This window comes from Neovison vison, chromosome 12, assembly GCF_020171115.1.
Source record: "Neovison vison isolate M4711 chromosome 12, ASM_NN_V1, whole genome shotgun sequence".
NCBI classification, from domain to species: Eukaryota; Metazoa; Chordata; class Mammalia; order Carnivora; family Mustelidae; genus Neogale; species Neogale vison.
The window spans coordinates 136231284-136247127 of NC_058102.1; the positions used below are offsets into that span (position 1 = coordinate 136231284).

At 39.1% G+C, this 15844-nt stretch overlaps 1 protein-coding gene across 5 annotated transcripts in view; it reads right to left on the reverse strand.

Annotated features, from left to right (window-relative positions):
• The window catches only part of MPP7 (MAGUK p55 scaffold protein 7), a 301387-nt gene that overhangs the window by 155350 nt on the left and 130193 nt on the right, over positions 1 to 15844 (reverse strand). The gene's annotated exons all lie outside the window — the stretch shown is intronic.

Here is a 15844-nt window from a genome sequence, read left to right on the forward strand (position 1 = left end):
ATGGTGGCTGAATGTGGACTAGTTCGATAGTTTAAAATCTCCTAAGCCCCAGTCCTAGGGGAGGCTTCAGCGGTTTTCCTCCCACCAACTTCTCATGGTGAAGAGGAAAAATCCCCTACTGTTTCAAATAGGAGATTAGAGAAACAACCATTTTGAAATACACAGGCCAAGAGCTTTTTCCATAACAGAGGCCTGCCCTCTAAGAGGGCCTGTTTTAAATAGAGCCCTATTTGACCTGGGGAAAGACTAGTGAGGCGAACTCCAGCCTCTGCTAGCCTGCCTGTCCCAAGTAAGGAAAGAAAGGAAAAGCCAAGGGGCTAAGAAATGCTTCTGAAGGTCATCAGAGCCCAGGGACTCAGGCCCACTGAATAACAGACACTTAATCATCAAGATCACAGAACAACTCACCACCTCCAGGGCTCCAGTGAAATAACAGTGGTTATGACTGAGAGCTGCATGTCACAGACTCTGAGAGAGGTCCTAAGGAAAGCCAGAGAAGGAGGCGGGGGAGGGAAGAGCCATGAAGATTTCCAAACCCTCTGACCCTCACAGCTACAGCAAACAGCCCAGCTTGTAGCCAGATTAGCATAAAAACTCACTAAAAGCCTAATTCCTATCACCCAATACCTATGTCCAACTTTCAACAACAAAAAATTACAAGACATGATAAGAGAGAAACAGTCTGAAGAGATAAAACAACCATCAGAACCAGACTCAGAAAGGACACAGATTTATGGAATCGGAAAACAGGGAGAGTAAAATAAGTATGATTAATATGCTATGGCCCTAATGGAAAAAGTGGACATGTGAGAGCCAGTGGATAATGTCAGCAGAGAGATGGAAACTCAGAGAATGAAAGTGAAATGCTAGAAATCAAGAACACTGCACCAGGAATGAAGAATGCCTTTGATGTGCTCATCAGTGGACTGGACATGGCCAAGGAAAAAAATCAGTAAGATTAAAAATATGTTCATGGAAATTCCCAAAACTGAAATGCAAAAGGGAACAAAATATCCAAGAACTGTGGAATAATAATACAAAGGTATAACAAACACATAATGGAAACACCAGAAGAACAAAGAGAGAAAGGAAAAGAAGTATTCAAAGTAATAACAGCTGAGAATTCTCCAATATTAGTGATAAAACCCCAGATCACAGATCCAGGAAGCTCAGAGAACACCAAAGAGAATAAATGCAAAAAAGATCTACACCTTGCATTAATAGTCAAACAGCAAAAACCAAAAATAAAGATACTGAAAAGAGCCAGGGGGTGGGGGCACAGAACACCTTGCCTACAGAGGACAAGGATAAGAAATACATCAGATGCCTCATCAGAACCATGCAAGCAAGAAGAAAGTGGCTGGGGAAAAAAAAAAGACGTGTTAAAAGAAAAACCCACCACCCTAGAATTCGGCAGCTGGTGAAACTGAACTTCAAAAGTGAAAAAGAAATAAAAACAGAACAGTTAAATATAGGGCACCTGGGTGGCTCAGTTGGTTAAGCAAATTCCTTTGGCTCAGGTCATGATCCCAGAGTCCTGGGATTGAATCCCACACTGGGCTCCCTGCTCAGCAAGGGGTCTGCTTCTCCCTCTGACCTTCCCCCTCTCATGCTTTCTCTCTCAAATACATAAATAAATAAAATATTTAAAAAAAAAAAACATAAAAGAACAGTTAAAAACAAATTCAAGGAATTTGCTGCCCAGTAGACCCGTCTTACAACAAGTATTTAAAGCAGCTCTTCAGAGAGAAGGAAAATTATATAGATCAGGCACTCACAAAAGGAATAAGTAAACATAAAATAAAATTGGGGCACCCAGGTGGCTCAGTAGATTAAGGAACCAACTCTTGATTTCAGCTCAGGTCATGGTCTCAGGGTCCTGGAATCCAGCCCTCAGCACTCAGCTGTGAGTCTACTTGAAGATTCTCTCTCCCTCTCCCTTGGCCCCTTGCCACCATGCTCTCACTCACTCTCTAAAATAAATAAATAAATCTTTAAAAAAAATATATATATAAAATTAAGTCTCTTATTTTTCTTATTCTTAAATGACCAGATAAGTGAAATGAATTAAAACAATGTTATAAAGGACAGGAAAATAAGAATTGAATATATTCTCTTATAACACACTGTACAATTTGTGAAAAGATACGATGTTATTTGAAAGTGGACCTACATCAGTTATAAATGAAGGTAGCAAATGCTACTTCTGGAAATACCTTTGTAAAACCTTTGTAAAAAGCATATGGAATGGGGCACCTGGGTGGCTCAGTTGGTTAAACATCTGCCTTTGGCTCAGGTCATGATGCCAGAGTCCTAGGATTGAGCTCCATGTTGGGCTTCTTGCCCTTCCGCCTGCTCCTGTTCTCTCTCTCTCTTTCAAATGATTAAATAAATAAACAAAATCTGTTTTAAGAGTATATGCATATGCTAAGATAGAATAAATGGAATAATATAAAATGTTCATGTAAAAGCAGAGAAGGAAGAGAAAGAAAGGGTGAGAAAATTTTAAAAAGAACAAGTGTAATAAATGAAAATCAGTTGCGAACATGGTGAATATTAACCCAACTACAACAATAATTATTTTAAATGCAGATTGTCTAAATATGCCAATTAAAACAAGAGATTGTGATAGATAAAAAGAAGATCCAACTATATGTTGTCTACAAGAAATCCACTTTAAATATAAACACACACAGGTAGATGAAAAGTAAAGGAACAGAGAAAAATCATGCTCACACTTACCAAAAGGAAGCTGAAGAACCTGCATCAATTTCACACAAAGCAGATGGCAGAACAAGGAAAATTATCAGAGATAAAAGAGGGTATTACATAATGAAAAAGGGGTCAATTCTTTGAGAGATTGCATAACAATCCTTAATGTGTTCATATGTACCTCACAAGAAGAGTGTAAAATACATGAGACAAAACTCATAAAATAATAAGGGGAAATGGATAAACACATCATCTTTCTCAGAAACTTTAATACCCTTCTACATTGTAACTGACAGATCCGCCAGGCAGAAAATCACTGGGGAAAAAGTTGAACAAAACAGCACCAACCAAATGGACCTAACACTTAGAACAATAACAGTATACACAGTCTTTCCAAACTCACACAGAACTAGACAGACCACATCCTGGGCCATAAAATACACCTTAACAATCTAAAAAATGGAAATCATACACCATTAGCTTAGACTACATGGACGTAAGTCAGTAACAGAAATACAGTAGGAAAATATATATTTGGAAATTCAATAACAAATGACCTAAGATGAAGTATCGAGAGAAATTTTTAAATATTTTGAACTAAATGAAAACACAACTTATCAAAATTTGTGGGATGCTGCAAAAGAGTGGTTAGAGGAAAATTCAAGCACTGAAGGCATATGTAAAATAAAAAATGAGAGAGAGAGAGAGAGAGAGAGAGAGAGAGAAATAACTAGAATCAGGAACTTAAGCTTCTACCTTAGGAAACTAGAGCAAGAAAAGCCAAGAGAAGAAAATAAAGAATAAAATAGATATCAATGGAATTAAAACAGGAAGAGTTGTTTAGGCGTCCAAGTCTTGGTTTCAGCTCAGGTCATGATTTGGGGGTCATGGGATGGAGCCCAATGTCAGGCTCCATGCTCAGTGCAGGGTCTGCTTGAGATCCTCTCTCTCTCTTCCTCTCCTTCTCCCCCCTCCCCTGCTTGTACTGTTGGGGGTTGGGAGAGAGGGAGGGAAAAAGGGAAGGAAGGAAGGAAAGAAGGGGAGGGGAAGGGCAACAACTGAGAAAGAACAACAAAATCAAAAGCTGGTTCTTTGAAAAGATTAATAAAATTGATAAACCTACAGCCAGGCTAGCCAAAAAAAAAAAGACACAAATTATTAATATCAAAAATGAAAAAGGAGTCATCACTATGGAGCCTATGGAGATTTTAAAAAGATAATGAACAATTCTATGCCCTCAAATTTGACAACTTATATGATATGCACCAATTCCTTGAAAGACACAAGTGACAAAGACTCTCATAAAAAGAGAAATAGGTGATCTAAATAGACCTACATCTAACAGAGAAATTAAATCAACAATTAGTAACCTTCCAAAACAGCAAGGACTGAGTGAGCTCTGATGGTGTCACTGGCAAACTTAAGGGAAAAAATTATACCAATTCTCAAACTCTCCCAGAAAAAATAAAACACAGGGCGCGCTTTCTAACTCATTCTATGAGGCCTGCCTTACCCTACTATCAAAACCAGATGAAGACATTACAAGAAAGGAAAATTACAGACTAGTATCTCTTATGAACAGAGATGCAAAAATCTTCAATAAAATATCAGCAAATCAAATCCAACAACATATAATATGAATTATATACAAAAACCAATGGGATTTTTTTCCAAGAATGCAAAGCCTCGTTTAATATTCATAAGTATTACTGTAGGGGAGCCTGGGTGGCTCAGTGGGTTAAAGCCTCTGCCTTCGGCTCAGGTCATGATCCCAGGATCCTGGGATCAAGCCCCACATTGGCAGGGAGCCTGCTTCCCTTCCTCTCTCTGCCTGCCTGTCTGCCTGCTTGTGATCTCTGTCTGTCAAATGAATAAATAAAATATTTTTTAAAAAAAGAAGTATTACTGTAATCCATCTCTCCAACAGGATAAAAAATACATATGTGTGATCATATCAACAGATGCAAAAAAAAAAATCCAATACACATTCATGATAAAAATTCTCAGGAAATGCAGGTGACTGCCTCAATTTGATAAAGTATATGTATAAAATACCTAGAGCTAACATCATACTTAATGCTGAAAAACTAGATTCTTTCCCCCACAAGATACGTAACCAGACAAGGATGTCCCTTCTCACCACTAATATTCAGTACTTAACTAGAAGGGCTAGCTAATGCTCTAAGATAGGAAAAGGAAATAAAAGCTATACATACTGGGAAAGAAGAAGTAAAGCTGCCTTTGTTCACAGACAACATGATTATCTAAATTAAAATCCCAAAGAATCAACTAGGAAAACTCCAGGAACTACTACTAAGTGATTATAGCAAGGATTTAGGATGCAAACTTAACATACCAAAATCAAGTAGTTTTCTATATTCCTGTGGTCTATAAAAGAGAGCCATAAGCAAAACAACCTCCAAAGGCCAAAGATGTTGTAAGACTGAAGAAAAGCGCTGACAAGTCCAGGTTGACAAGAAATGGTTTATTAAGGGGACTTATGGACAGAAGCGTGTCTTGGGAGGCTGAAAGCTGAGCAGATCTCCATGACCCCACTTCCATCCAGTAAGACCAGCTTTTTTGGCCCAAGAAGTTGGGAATTAAGTAAGTGCTGGGAGACCACCCGGGAGGGAATGTTTGAAAATCATAATCATATCTTCAGAACAGATAAAGGACATTAAGGGGGTACTGAAGGGCGTGACTAGGCCAAAAGAAAGAATACGGGAGGGAGCCGTGCTCCTGAAGATGCTGGGTCACGGGGAGCTGTAATCATGGTGGGTCTCTCCAAAATGGCACTGTTGACACTGCTACTGGTGAACAATTGGAATTTGAACTTAAAAACAAAGTTTTTACAATAGTGCCAAAAACAAAACTTAGGTATAAATCTAATAAGATGTGTATAAAATCTGAATAAGTATAAAACTCTGATGAAAGAAATCAAAGATGATCTCAATAAAGAGAAATTCCATGTTTACAGACAAGAATACATAATATGGTTAATATGACAGTTCTTCTCAAATTTATATATTCGAGGGGCGCCTGGATGGCTCAGTGGGTTAAAGCCTCTGCCTTCAGTCCAGGTCATGATCCCCTGGGATCAAGCCCCACATCAGGCTCTCTGCTCAGCAGGGAGCCTGCTTCCTCCTCTCTCTGCCTGCCTCTCTGCCTACTTGTAATCTCTGTCTGTCAAATAAATAAATAAAATCTTAAAAAAAAATTTATACATTCGACACAATCCCAATCAAAATCCTAGCAAGTTACCATGTACATATGACAAGCAGATTCTCAAGTTCACATGAAGAAGCAAAAAACCCAGAACAGCTGACACAATACTGCGAAAAATGAAGTCAAGGGACTGACCCCAGCAAACTTCAAGACTTCCTGTAAAGCTACAGGAATGAAGACACAGTAGCGTCTGTGAAAGCGCAGACATATAGATCAACAGAACACAACAGAGCCCAGAGTAAAACCCACACAATTACCATCAAATGGCCTTTAACAGAGGAGCAAAGACAGCTCAGCGAAGAAAGGTTAGTCTTTTCAAACACGGATGCTGGAACAACTGGATATTCACATGTAAAACTGAGTCTAGACACAGAAACCCCTTTTCACATAAACTAACTCAAAGTAGGACACCTACATGGCTCAGTCAGTTGAGTGAGTGCCTTCAGCTCCGGTCATGATCCTGGAGTCCTGACATCGAGTCCTGCTTTGGGCTCCCTGCTAGCAGGAGGTCTGCTTCTCCCTCTGACCTTCCCACTCTCATGCTCTCTCATTCTCTCTCTCTCCACCAAATAAATAAATAAATAAAACCTTAAAAAAAATTTTAACTCAAAGTAGACCACAGAACTAAATATAAATATAAAACTGTACAACTCCTAGGAGATAACAGAGGAAAAAATTTAGGTGACCTTGAGCATGGCAGTGACTTTTTCTATGCAACTCCAAAAACTCAATGAGAAATTGTTAAGCTGGATGTTATTAAAATGAGAAACTTCTGCTCTGTGAGAGAAAATGTTAAGAGAATGAAGAGACAAGCCACAGACTGGAATAAAATATCTGCAGAACAATTCGAGAGATAAGTGACACCATAAGACGAAACAACATTAGAATAATTGGGATTCCAGAAGAAGAAGAAAGAGAGAGGGGAGCAGAAGGTATACTGGAGAGAATTATTGGGGAGAATTTCCCCAATATGGCAAAGGGAACGAGCATCAAAATTCAGGAGGTTCAGAGAACGCCCCTCAAAATCAATAAGAATAGGCCCACACCCCGTCACCTAATAGTAAAATTTACAAGCCTTAGTGACAAAGAGAAAATCCTGAAAGCAGCCCGGGAAAAGAAGTCTGTAACATACAATGGTAAAAGTATTAGATTGGCAGCTGATTTATCCACAGAGACCTGGCAGGCCAGAAAGAGCTGGCATGATATTTTCAGAGCACTAAACGAGAAAAACATGCAGCCAAGAATACTATATCCAGCTAGGCTATCATTGAAAATAGAAGGAGAGATTAAAAGCTTCCAGGACAAACAAAAACTGAAAGAATTTGCAAACACCAAACCAGCTCTACAGGAAATACTGAAAGGGGTCCTCTAAGCAAAGAGAGAGCCTACAAGTGGTAGATCAGAAAGGAACAGAGACAATATACAGTAACAGTCATCTTACAGGCAATACAATGGCACTAAAATCATATCTCTCAATAGTTACCCTGAATGTTAATGGGCTAAATGCCCCAATCAAAAGACACAGGGTATCAGAATGGATAAAAAAACAAAACCCATCTATATGTTGCCTCCAAGAAACTCATTTTAAACCCGAAGACACCTCCAGACTTAAAGTGAGGGGGTGGAAAAGAATTTACCATGCTAATGGACATCAGAAAAAAGCAGGAGTGGCAATCCTTATATCAGATCAATTAGATTTTAAGCCAAAGACTATAATAAGAGATGAGGAAGGACACTATATCATACTCAAAGGGTCTGTCCAACAAGAAGATCTAACAATTTTAAATATCTATGCCCCCAACGTGGGCGCAGCAAACTATATAAACCAATTAATAACAAAATCAAAGAAACACATCAACAATAATACAATAATAGTAGGGGACTTTAACACTCCCCTCACTGAAATGGACAGATCATCCAAGCAAAAGATCAACAGGGAAATAAAGGCCTTAAATGATACACTGGACCAGATGGACATCACAGATATATTCAGAACATTTCATCCCAAAGCAACAGAATACACATTCTTCTCTAGTGCACATGGAACATTCTCCAGAATAGATCACATCCTCGGTCCTAAATCAGGACTCAACCGGTATCAAAAGATTGGGATCATTCCCTGCATATTTTCAGACCACAATGCTCTGAAGCTAGAACTCAACCACAAGAGGAAGTTTGGAAAGAACACAAATACATGGAGACTAAACAGCATCCTTCTAAAGAATGAATGGGTCAACCGGGAAATTAAAGAAGAATTGAAAAAAATCATGGAAACAAATGATAATGAAAATACAACGGTTCAAAATCTGTGGGACACAACAAAGGCAGTCCTGAGAGGAAAATATATAGCGGTACAAGCTTTTCTCAAGAAACAAGAAAGGTCTCAGGTACACAACCTAACCCTACACCTAAAGGAGCTGGAGAAAGAACAAGAAAGAAACCCTAAGCCCAGCAGGAGAAGAGAAATCATAAAGATCAGAGCAGAAATCAATGAAATAGAAACCAAAAAAACAATAGAACAAATCAACCAAACTAGGAGCTGGTTCTTTGAAAGAATTAATAAAATTGATAAACCCTTGGCCAGACTTATCAAAAAGAAAAGAGAAAGGACCCAAATAAATAAAATCATGAATGAAAGAGGAGAGATCACAACTAACACCAAAGAAATACAAACTATTATAAGAACATACTATGAGCAACTCTACGCCAACAAATTTGACAATCTGGAAGAAATGGATGCATTCCTAGAAACATATAAACTACCAAAATTGAACCAGGAAGAAATAGAAAGCCTGAACAGACCCATAACCAGTAAGGAGATTGAAACAGTCATTAAAAATCTCCAAACAAACAAAAGCCCAGGGCCAGATGGCTTCCCGGGGGAATTCTACCAAACATTTAAAGAAGAACTAATTCCTATTCTCCTGAAACTGTTCCAAAAAATAGAAATGGAAGGAAAACACCCAAACTCATTTTATGAGGCCAGCATCACCTTGATCCCAAAACCAGACAAGGATCCCATCAAAAAAGAGAGCTATAGACCAATATCCTTGATGAACACAGATGCAAAAATTCTCACCAAAATACTAGCCAATAGGATTCAACAGTACATTAAAAGGATTATTCACCACGACCAAGTGGGATTTATCCCAGGGCTGCAAGGTTGGTTCAACATCCGCAAATCAGTCAATGTGATACAACACATCAATAAAAGAAAGAACAAGAACCATATGATACTCTCAATAGATGCTGAAAAAGCATTTGACAAAGTACAGCATCCCTTCCTGATCAAAACCCTTCAAAGTGTAGGGATAGAGGGCACATACCTCAATATCATCAAAGCCATCTATGAAAAACCCACTGCGAATATCATTCTCAATGGAGAAAAACTGAAAGCTTTTCCACTAAGGTCAGGAACACGGCAGGGATGTCCATTATCACCACTGCTATTCAACATAGTACTAGAAGTCCTAGCCTCAGCAATCAGACAACAAAAGGAAATTAAAGGCATCCAAATCAGCAAAGAAGAAGTCAAATTATCACTCTTCGCAGATGATATGATACTCTATGTGGAAAACCCAAAAGACTCCACTCCCAAACTGCTAGAACTTATACAGGAATTCAGTAAAGTGTCAGGATATAAGATCAATGCACAGAAATCAGTTGCATTTCTCTACACCAACAACAAGACAGAAGAAAGAGAAATTAAGGAGTCAATCCCATTTACAATTGCACCCCAAACCATAAGATACCTAGGAATAAGCTTAACCAAAGAGGCACAGAATCTATACTCAGAAAACTATAAAGTACTCATGAAAGAAATTGAGGAAGACACAAAGAAATGGAAAAATGTTCCATGCTCCTGGATTGGAAGAATAAATATTGTGAAAATGTCTATGCTACCTAAAGCAATCTACACATTTAATGCAATTCCTATCAAAGTACCATCCATCTTTTTCAAAGAAATGGAACAAATAATTTTAAAATTTATATGGAACCAGAAAAGACCTCGAATAGCCAAAGGGATATTGAAAAACAAAGCCAAAGTTGGTGGCATCACAATTCCGGACTTCAAGCTTTACTACAAAGCTGTCATCATCAAGACAGCATGGTACTGGCACAAAAACAGACACATAGACCAATGGAACAGAATAGAGAGCCCAGAAATAGACCCTCAACTCTATGGTCAACTAATCTTCGACAAAGCAGGAAAGAATGTCCAATGGAAAAAAGACAGCCTCTTCAATAAATGGTGTTGGGAAAATTGGACAGCCACGTGCAGAAAAATGAAATTGGACCATTTCCTTACACCACACACAAAAATAGATTCAAAATGGATTAAGGACCTCAATGTGAGAAAGGAATCCATCAAAATCCTTGAGGAGAACACAGGCAGCAACCTCTTCGACCTCAGCCGCAGCAACATCTTCCTAGGAACATCGCCAAAGGCAAGGGAAGCAAAGGCAAAAATGAACTTTTGGGATTTCATCAAAATCAAAAGCTTTTGCACAGCAAAGGAAACAGTGAACAAAACCAAAAGACAACTGACAGAATGGGAGAAGATATTTGCAAACGACATATCAGATAAAGGACTAGTGTCCAAAATCTATAAAGAACTTAACAAACTCAACACCCAAAGAACAAATAATCCAATCAAGAAATGGGCAGAGGACATGAACAGACGTTTCTGCCAAGAAGACATCCAGATGGCCAACAGACACATGAAAAAGTGCTCCATATCACTCGGCATCAGGGAAATACAAATCAAAACCACAATGAGATACCACCTCACACCAGTCAGAATGGCTAAAATCAACAAGTCAGGAAATGACAGATGCTGGCGAGGATGCGGAGAAAGGGGAACCCTCCTACACTGTTGGTGGGAATGCAAGCTGGTGCAACCACTCTGGAAAACAGCATGGAGGTTCCTCAAAATGTTGAAAATAGAACTGCCCTATGACCCAGCAATTACACTACTGGGAATTTACCCTAAAGATACAAACGTAGTGATCCAAAGGGGCACGTGCACCCGAATGTTTATAGCAGCAATGTCCACAATAGCCAAACTATGGAAAGAACCTAGATGTCCATCAACAGATGAATGGATCAAGAAGATGTGGTATATATACACAATGGAATACTATGCAGCCATCAAAAGAAACGAAATCTTGCCATTTGCGACAACATGGATGGAACTAGAGCGTATCATGCTTAGCGAAATAAGTCAAGCGGAGAAAGACAACTATCATATGATCTCCCTGATATGAGGAAGTGGTGATGCAACATGGGGGCTTAAGTGGGTAGGAGAAGAATCCATGAAACAAGATGGGATAGGGAGGGAGACAAACCATAAGTGACTCTTAATCTCACGAAACAAACTGTGGGTTGCTGGGGGGAGGGGGTTTGGGAGAAGGGGAGTAGGGTTATGGACATTGGGGAGGGTGTGTGCTTTTGGGTAAATTGGAAGGGGAGATGAACCATGAGAGACTATGGACTCTGAAAAACAATCTGAGGGGTTTGAAGTGGCAGGGGGGGTGGGAGGTTGGGGTACCAGGTGGTGGGTATTATAGAGGGCACAGCTTGCATGGAGCACTGGGTGTGGTGAAAAAATAATGAATACTGTTTTTCTGAAAATAAATAAATTGGAAAAAAAATATCTGCAGAACACATATCTGATAAAGGACTCATATCCAAAAACACAAAAAAAACCGTTAAAACTCAACAACTAATGCCACTCAGTTAAAAAAAATTCTGAAAAGACACTTCTGTAAATCTAAGACTTTTCTAAAAAATAGGCTATTATTTCAAAGGAATCCAATGAGCAAAAAAATGGGCAAAGAATCCAGACATTTTGCATCAAATGTCAACTGATGATCAGTTGACACTTCATCGATCATCAGGGAAATGCAAACCACAGCAACAAGGAGGTACCGTGTCACACCTTCTAGAAAGGGGAGAATAACAAACCCAGGTAAAACCAAGTGTTAGCAGCACAGCTCGGTGGCTCAGTCCGTTAAGCAGCCAACTCTGGATTTTGACACCGGTCATGACCACGGTCACGGTCGTCAGATTGAGCCCCAGGTCAGGTTCTGTACCCATGAGGAGTCTGCTTGAGTTCCCCTCCCCTGCTCCCCACCGTCACCTGTCCTCTGCTTCCGTGCACGGTCTCTCTCAAATAAATAAATTCTTAAAAAAAAAAAAAGTGTTACCGAGGATACAGAAATCAGAAGCCTCATACACTGCTGGCGGGAATGTACAATTGTAGAGCCACATTAGGATACTGTTTCCAGGTGCCCAGCAATTCCACCCCAAGGCATGTACCCCCCAGAACTGAAATCATGTCCACATAAAACCCTGTATGTGAATGTTCTCTGCAGCATCATTCAAAACAGGCAATAGGTGGAAACAACCCAAAGGTCCAATACTGAATAAAAAGATACACAAAACTGGTATATCCAGAAATACTACTGGGCCATAAAAAGGTATGAAGTACCGACACGTGTTATCACGTGGGTTTGCGAAGTGACAGAAGCCAGTCACAAACAAATCCGCATTTTGTGTGACCCCATGTCCATGACCTGTGCACAATGGATGACACAGAGAGACAGAGAGCAGATGGGTGGTTGCTGAGGGCCGGAGTGAGGAAGGGTACGAGGAAGCAGACATTAGGGAATGACAGCTGCATGGTAGAGGGGTTTTTCTGAAACACGAAAAATGAAGTTATTCCAGAATTATGGTGACGGTCGCGCCACGCTGTTAAGATACCTAAAACCACTGCAAGTGTACTTCAAATGGGTAAACTGTCTGATACGGATCTCAATAAAGCTCTCACAAAACCCATTACTATCTAAATACTGATGGCACCCCACTGAGACTCACCAGATTTCACAAAGAGAAATATAAATACAGCATAGTTCATACTTGCACCAAAAAAAAAAAAGGATTATTTACCTTAAATTCAAATTAAACTGGGCCTGGAGCCTACTTTAAAAAAAAAAAAAAAAGGAAAAAAAAGTTAAAATTACATAACTAAATGGGATAAGGGTCTGGTTTGAGCATTACCATGACTCACTTTAAGACTGAAATCACAGAAATACAGTAATTAAACCACATCAAGAGAACGTTCTTGAAAATAATCAGCTTGAGTCTTGTTGAAATACTTCAGAATCCCCAAAACAGGGATAAAATACGAGCTGCTACCTTTTTTTCTCCTGCCCATACACATAAATACAATTATTCAAAAGGGTAAAGAAAACATAGGCAACTACTGAAGAAGTACTAAAAACTTGATACTCTTATCCTGATAATCCAACACAATTGTGAAATACAAACAAAAATTTGAGGAAACAGAAGTACCAACCTTATTTAAAATAAATAACTACATCTTTATGCCATATCTTCTTCTAAAATAAACCGGATTACAAAAATACAAAAAACACAAAGGAATAAAATCAAGAAATCTCAACAGGAAAAAACACCAGGGTAGAAGATAAATTTAGAAATGAGGTTGAAACACAAACTGTATGCTTCATGGTTGCGCATATGTGCAAATGATGGGTCCAAAACGTGGCTTTCTACTTACTGATCACATTCACCACATTACATGAATACTGATAAGCCTTGTCTTGCCCCTCCTTACAGATGACATTTCTCAGGTCTTCTGTCTATATCATCTTTCTTTGGGTACCTCTGAAATCTCATGCTCATGGTTTTTTTGTTTTTATTTTTTTGTTTGCTTTTAGATTTTTTTACCTGTTCATTTGGAAGAGAGAGCATAAGCACGGGGAAGGGAGAAGCAGACTCCTTGCTGAGCAGGGAGCTCAACGTGGGGCCCAAGCCCAGGACCCTGGGATCATGTGAAGGCAGATGCTTAACCGACTGAGCCACCCAGGAGCCCCTCTTGCTCTCGGTTTTGATTACTCAACTCTTCAATTCAGAAATGTCTTCAAAAAAAAATATCCACAGCTAACACTCTCTAGAATCATAGTATTTCCTTTCCAGTGACAAGCTCATAACTGCAGTCTGCCTGCCAGAATAGCTGTCACACACTCTAATCCCAAACTGCCCCTCCTTAAGTATACGTTACATCAGACCAGAAAGTTACGAGCATTTAAAACCATGATGGGGTGTCCAGGTAGCTCATTCGGTTGAGCATCCAACTCTTGGTTTCAGCTCAGGTCATGATTTCAAGGTGATGAGATCAAGCCCTGCATCAGGCTCCGCACTCAGTGGGCGTCTGCTTGAGGTTGTCTCTCCCCTGCCCCTCCACCTGGCTCACACTTACTCTTTCTTAAATAAATCTTAAGAAACAAAACAAACAAATTTAAAAAAAAAAAACCTGATGATTTAACAACCACTTTTATTTTTAAATCATAAACTAAGGTAATTAATTGTGAAAATTCTGTGCTAGAATAAAATCAGGTTTTACCTTCACCCATCTTTCAATCACACACCAGCAGCTTCAACTGCCGGCAAGAGAGTCTAACATCAAAGGACACTCTGAAAAAAAAAATTAAAAAAAAATAAAATAAAATAAAAACACACTCTGATTCACTCTAAAACATCTTTTCCAATTCCTTTTGCTCTACCAAGATTTATGTACAAAAGCTGGAGGCTTCTCTCCTCCAACCTTCAATAGAAGCACTTGGAATAAAGTTAAGAGGATTGTTCCAGCTGCTTAAAGTGCGATCCCATGCGCTTGCCTCCTGGAGGCATTTTGGACTTTACATATTTGAAAATGAATAGAATGGGTCAGTCAAAGGACACAGTTGACGTCTGCTTGTGATAGAAGCTTGGAGTGGGGAGAACGAGTAAGAAACAGAGAGCAGACTAGAGGGACACAGTAAACCTTATTAAAAGTACATTTGACAGCAATTACTGAAAGATAACTTGCAACAGTTCACATGCTACCATGCTATTTAAACTGTAGCAACATCAATTTATTTATTCACTGCTTTTCTAAAACCACATACCAGTAACTGTATGCTTCCTGACCACTGACTATTTGCATTTACTTTGAAAAACCACCTATGCTTTTAAAACTCAAGAACTAGCGTAACTAAAAATTTTTTAAAAAAAAACATTAGTGTTCTTTGACTGGAAAGAACACCCATCTCTGTCACTACTTTTTGGCCCTTCACATGCTATGATAATTAATTTTTTTCAATACTTAATGCCTGCTTATATTTGCCTAACCTATATTAACTATCAAAGAACTGAGATCTTCACTATTTTATCTGGAACTCACAAACAACCTTGTCAAAAGATATTGTAATTTCCCTCTTTTAGGAAGGAAACAGACAGTAGCCTCATTACAAAAATAGAAACACACGTGTGCATTGTTTGGGGCATTTTTATTTAATGATTAAGGGGTGACAATGTCATTTGAAATACATTTTATTCCTTCTAGATCAAATCCATTGGAACAAACCCAGAGCTAGACAACTTCCATACATTCAACGTAAGAATGTGCTCGTGACTGCTTCAGTAAATTCTGAACTTCATCAATTATCATCTCAAGCCATTTCTTTTTTTTTTCTTTTTCTTAAGATGTTATTTATTTATTTGACAGAGAGCAAGAGAGTACAAGCAGGGGGAACAGTGGAGGGAAGAAGGAAAAGCAGGCTCCCCTGCAGAGCAGGGAGCCCAATGTGGGGCTCAACCCTAGGACCCTGAGATCATGACCTGAGCTGAAGGCAGACACTGAACCATCTGAGCCTCCCAGACGCCCCTAAACCAATTCTAACACATCCCAACAGAGCAACTAAAGAACCAAAAAATTTTCAGAACACAAAGAGGCCTTGGCAAGGATATAAAAACTAACTAAAGGACTCTAGTCTTTACATGTATTGCTAGGAAAATGTCACATCTCAACATTTTCATTTCTTAGAGTTGCTCAAGGCATGTG